This window comes from Bos grunniens, chromosome 15 (assembly GCF_055505025.1).
Source record: "Bos grunniens cultivar Pamir isolate PY7600 chromosome 15, Bosgru_T2T1.0, whole genome shotgun sequence".
NCBI classification, from domain to species: domain Eukaryota; kingdom Metazoa; phylum Chordata; class Mammalia; order Artiodactyla; family Bovidae; genus Bos; species Bos grunniens.
The window spans coordinates 74,183,408-74,189,134 of NC_141179.1; the positions used below are offsets into that span (position 1 = coordinate 74,183,408).

At 48.1% G+C, this 5,727-nt stretch overlaps 2 long non-coding RNA genes across 2 annotated transcripts; one reads left to right on the forward strand and one right to left on the reverse strand.

The window, feature by feature from the left end:
• Positions 1–447: 447 nt before the first annotated feature.
• Positions 448–2,255, forward strand: LOC147358461 (uncharacterized). Its single transcript, XR_015142309.1, has 3 exons — positions 448–808; positions 1,154–1,367; positions 2,147–2,255. It is a non-coding gene; the product is annotated as an uncharacterized LOC147358461 (long non-coding RNA).
• LOC147358462 (uncharacterized) lies at positions 698–1,465 on the reverse strand. Its single transcript, XR_015142308.1, has 2 exons — positions 1,303–1,465; positions 698–868 (listed from the first exon to the last, which is right to left on the reverse strand). It is a non-coding gene; the product is annotated as an uncharacterized LOC147358462 (long non-coding RNA).
• Positions 2,256–5,727: the final 3,472 nt, after the last annotated feature.

The window sequence follows — 5,727 nt, forward strand, 5'->3', positions numbered from 1 at the left end:
ATTTGGTCTTCTAACACATAGCTACTAAAACATTTGGAATTCCCTAAAAGAGAAGGCAATGGCACCCCACTCCAGTACTCTTGCCTGGAAAATCCCATGGACAGAGGAGTCTAGTAGGCTGCAGTCCATGGGGTCGCTAAGAGTTGTATCACTTTCCCTTTTCCCTTTCATGCAATGGAGAAGGAAATGGCAACCCACTCCAGTGTTCTTGCCTGGAGCATCCCAGGGACGGAGGAGCCTGGTGGGCTGCCATCTGTGGGGTCGCACAGAGTCGGACACGACTGAAGCGACTTAGCAGTAGCAGCAAAAGAGAATTAAAGGGGAAAGGACCATCTTTTGTTATTCATCACTAATCCCTATAAACCACACCTGAGTTTGTTAATGAGGTGGCTACTGGAAAACCCCTTAGGATGGCAGCTGGTTGCCAGGGGAACCAACGTTTTAGAGGGCTGGAACTTTCAGCCCCTGACCTGACCTCCAAGGAAAGGAGAAGGGCTGGAGGTTGAGTTAATCATGAATGGCCAATGATTTGATCAACCATGCCTAAGTAATGAAGGCTCCATACATAAGCGATAGTTTGGGGTCCTGGGTGCTGGGAGGGTGGTGGGCTAGGGGAACGGTGCGGTTATACCCCATAGGCCTTCAGGGCCTGCACTTGCCCAACCTCAAGTCCAAACAAAAAGCCTGGAGTCAGTGACAGAGACATCAATGATTTAATGGATGAGAGATCTTACGCATCTGAAGCAAGGTCCTGGAGCAACACCTCACTGTGCAGAGAGGCAGTTTTCACTCCTGGCCGGGAAGGAGGGTACGTAGGTTACCAGTTACAGGGGCAATGACATCACGTTGGCACATTCACTTGCCTCACCTTCAGAAAAACACGAATCAGCATTCAAACAACTAGGACCCTTTGATAAAGGTCAAAACCAGAAAAAGAGAACAGGACTTGCATGCGTGGACAAGGCACTCGCACACACCCAAGATAAAAGCCAACCTGATAACAAGACTCACTGTGATACCACACCAGGGACTTCGCTCTCTTGGTGGCCCCCATCCCTCAAGGACAGCCCCACAGGGCCCCACATACGAGGGGATGGCTACCCCGGGACCTTTCGGCCCCTGCAACTTTCCATTCCCCATCCTTGTTTCCCAGCATCTCGGCGCTCTCGGGGGTTTCCTCGGTCTCCTGGCTGCTCCGCCAGTTGTTGGGCTGCACCCCACAGGTCTACAAGGCCTGGACTGCCCAGCTTCAAGACCAAAGAGCCCAGAGTCAGCAACAGAGATGTCAATGGGGGATCCTACCTGTCTGAAGAGATGTCCTGGAACAACACCCCACCGTGCGTGGAAAACATCGCTGGACAGGCCACGTGAGCAGCCTTCACTCCCCAGAGGGAGGGGGAGGAAACCAGTTATAGGGCAAAGTGATGTCAGGTGGGCTCAATCTATGATGTCAGGTTAGAACAATCACTAGCTGGGGTGGGGGTGGGGCAAATATGTAGGAAGGTCAGTCATGTAAATAGGGTATAGGCAAAGCAGGCACTGGTTGGCAAGGGATGTACAGAGGGCAAGAGAACAGCCATCTTGGATGGCATGATCATACGGAAAGGCTTGGAAGCTCCACATCACCCCCCAACACACACACACACACTTTGCCCTTTGCATCTCTTTGATCTGGCTGTTCCAAGCTATATCGTTTTATAATAAACCAGTTATCTAGTAAGTAAGGGCTTCCCTGGTAGCTCACACAGTAAAGAATCTGCCTGTAATGCAGGAGACCAGGGAAGATCCCCTGGAGAAGGAAATGGCAACCCACTCCACTATTCTTGCCTGGAGAATCCCACGGACAGAGGAGCCTGGCAGGCTACAGTTCACGGGGTCGCAGAGTCGGATACGACTGAGAGACTAACACACACACTCGTAAGGAAGCTGTTTTCCTGAACTCTGTGAGATGTTCTAATAAATGATCAGACACAAGGAAGGGTCATGGGAGCCTCTGATTTATAGCCAGAAGGTGAGAAGCACAGGTGACGACCTGGACTTGGTGACTGGCACCGAAGCGGGGAGCGGTCTTGCAGGACTGAGCCCTTAACCTGTGGGGCCTATGTTAACTACAGGCGGCTACTGTTTGTTATTGTTTGAATTGTAGGGCACCCAGCTGATGTCTGAAGAGTTGAAGAACTGCTTGGTGGGGAAAAACCCACACACTTCTGGTGTAAGAAGTATTCAGTGAACACTGAATAAAGAAAACAAGTGTTCTCCTTTCCATATTTAAAATAGGACCCATTGAAGGCCAGTTTAGCATGCTAGTATGAATCATAGGGCTGAGCAAGGAGTAGGTGTGCAGGGCACGCTTAATGGATGGTGCTGTGCCAGGGGGTCAGATTTGCATCCAGAACAAAGGCTTTCAGAATTCAGAGGGAGTTCATCTTGGATCAGGTCAGCTTAAAGGTGATCTCCTCCGATCTAGCCCACCCACGCACTGGGCAGACCTCCTCCAACACGTGTTGTAAATTCAAAAACACACAGGAGTCAGGTGCGTCCCGTAAATGAGAGAGGAGGCCCTAGAAGAGGGCGTAAGGCATACCTACATATCTTAAGGGAGTAGCCACAGCTCCACTCCATTACTGATATCCAAGACTGTCGACTAAATGTTGCCAGATCTTCCAACTCTGCAAAAATCAAGCAAGCAAATAAGCTGAAAATCTAGATTTTTAAACAAAAAAATCTCCCAATCCATTGTGGACTCAGTGAAATTTAAAAAAAACCCAAAACATCATAGCCCAAACAATACACCTTGGTAGTTAAGATCCATCCAGCCCAACGTACTACCCATTTGAAAAGTCTGTTCTTTCAATTCTAGGAGAATTTCACGTACCATCTACCTGGATGGCTAGTCAGGATTTTCCTGAATGCCTCTGATGACAGGGGAGCTCATTACTTAATTTACTGGCCATCTCTAATTGTTAGGAAAATCTTTTTTTTTTTTTGGCCCTGAAGCATGTGGGATCTTATCTCCCCGACCAGGGATCAAACCTGCAACCCCTGCATCGGAAGGTGGAGTCTTAACCACTGGACTGCCAGGGCAGTCCCAGGAAGATCTTAAATAGAAATTTACCTCCTTGCAACTTCCTCTCACTGTGTTCCTACAACCACCCATGTTCCCTCCCCACCTTAACTAAGAGCACAGCTACCCACCAGGGTCATCAGTGCCAGTTCCCTCCAGAAACTAAATCTTACATCTCAAAATGAGGATAATAATAGCCAACATTTATTGAGCACATATACGCCGGACACTATTCTAAGCACTCTACGTGTATTAATTCTCTTATCCCTCAGGAGAACCCTGTGAGAGACACTATTACAAACACATTTTACAGACAGGGAAACTGGACAAATGATGCTAAATAACGTCCAAGTCACACAGCTAGTAAGTGGCAGAGCCACGATTGGAACACAGACAGCCTGACTCCAAAGGGGATGCTCTTAACACTGCAGCACTTGTACAGGGATGATCAAGCTCATTCAATAATTGTTGATGTGAAATAAAACAATACCAACTCTTTCTTCTGGAACATGAACATCATGAACAGGTCTCTGTAACACCAGCATTAGAGATGGGTTCCACCATACGCAAAGATGTGAAAGATGAGAAGGGAGAAATAATGGGCTTCAATCATGGAGAATCAAGTTAGACACAGTGCAGAACTTCCCGATGTGAGGGCTTTGCACCACTGGAATACAGAATGAAACGTTGTGCTTGCTTGCTTTCTTGGAGATCCATTTAAAAAGGAAAGGAAGGAAGAAAGGAGGGGACTAATGTTTCTGGATGGCTCTTCTGTCTGAAGCTATCCAGAAGCAAAGACAAGTTTTATCAAGAAATATGGCTTCTGAGAAACTTGCCTTCTTCCAGTTTCTCTTCCTCATGGGTTTCCCTATGGGAGGCAGAACAATGATCATCTGGGTATTTGAGCTTACTGTGGTCTCAGGCCCTGATGGATCCCGGACTGAGGACACTGGAAGCAAAGAGATCAAAGATTCACAGATCAAACCCCATATCCTAAAATATAACTACATGAGCCAAAAATTGACACAGTGTATGGTTATGCCAATCAAGATGGCTATTCTCTTGCTCTCTGAACATCCCCTGCTCAACCAGCCCCTGCTTCTCTCACCTGAGGATGCAATCCTCTTAATCATAGGTCTTAATTAGTCCATGGTAATTCACAAGCCCACCTGATGTCAATCCCCCTGTAAATGGTAGCCTCCTTCTCCCCAGGTAGGGAAAGCTGCTGCTGTGCCCTGCCCACTGTCCTGCACACATGCTGCAGTGTCGCTCCAGGAGCTTTCGTGAACGATCCCCCTGTCTAATAAACCACTGATGTCTTGGTCACTGTCTCTGGGCTCTTCCTTCCGTTTTGAGGTTGAGCAACCACAAGCTTGCAGGCCTGTGGGGTGCAGCCCACACACAGAATACCCAGAAGCAGAGTATCTTAGTGTGGGAAATGGCTGAAGAAACAACCTCTTCTCATCCAATCTCCCACTCACAGCAAGAATTCTTTCCACTATGGTCCAGGCAGATGGGCATTCACCTGTTGTGGAAGACACACACCCATCATAGCTCCTGGATCAGCCCTCACACCCTCAAAAACAGGTGAAGTGAATCACAGGTAGTTGGTGCAGGAAAATCTAGAGTCAGACTGAAAGCGAAGGCCTTGGGAAAGGGAAGTTAGGGAGACAAAAGAATATGATGTGGGAATTTCTCAGCAGGGACTTTTCATGCATGTCCATGTGAACATGAGACAATTTTGAATAATGCTAGATGGATGTAGTTTGGGAAATTTGGAGCAGCCCATTCTAATCCTATTGCTGAGCTCATTTTTTCCAACGCTGTGATAAACTGGATTATAGTTCTCTGCTCCACTGATGTTGGACTTGGCCTTCCCATTTGTTCTGGTGAAACGAACACGGGTAGAGTTAATAGCACACCAGTTCGGAGTCAAGGTTCTTAAAAGGCATGGGGTGGGGTGCTTCTGCCCCTCCCATGAGCTCCCGGCATTCACCATGAGAACACACCCTGAGTGACTCCTGTTTCCAGGTGGTGGCTTAGTCATTAAGTTGTGTCCAACTCTTGTGACCCCATGGACTATAGCCTGCCAGGTTCCTCTGTCCATGGAATTCTCCAGGCAAGAATACTGGAGTAGGTTGCCATTCCTTTCTCCAGGGGATCTTTCCGACCCAGGGATCAAAGCCAGATCTCCTGCACTGCAGGCGAATACTTTACCACCTAAGCCACCAGGGAAGGCCTTGTTCCCAAGAAGATGAGAAAATAGACCAGACCTGAACCCAGGACACATCCTGGGGCCAAACTTGGTCAACCTGCAGCCTGAAGCAGAGATGACCCGTGTGTGTATGTGTTAGTTGCTCAGTCATGTCCGACTCTTGCAACCCCATGGTCTGTAGCCTGCCAGGCTCTGTCCATGGGATTTCCCAGGCAAGAATACTGGAGTGGGTTGTCATTTCCTTCTCCAGGGCATCTTCCCGACCCAGGGATTGAACACAGGTCTCCTGGATCCCAAACACCTCACAAACCCGTGAGAGAGAAAAAAACTTAATGCTAAAGAGCGTAAGCCCCTGAGTTTAGGGATGGTTTGTCATACAGCATTATTGTAACAAGAGCTGACAGACACAGATGACTATTAGTGACCTGAGTATCTGCTGTTTTTGTCA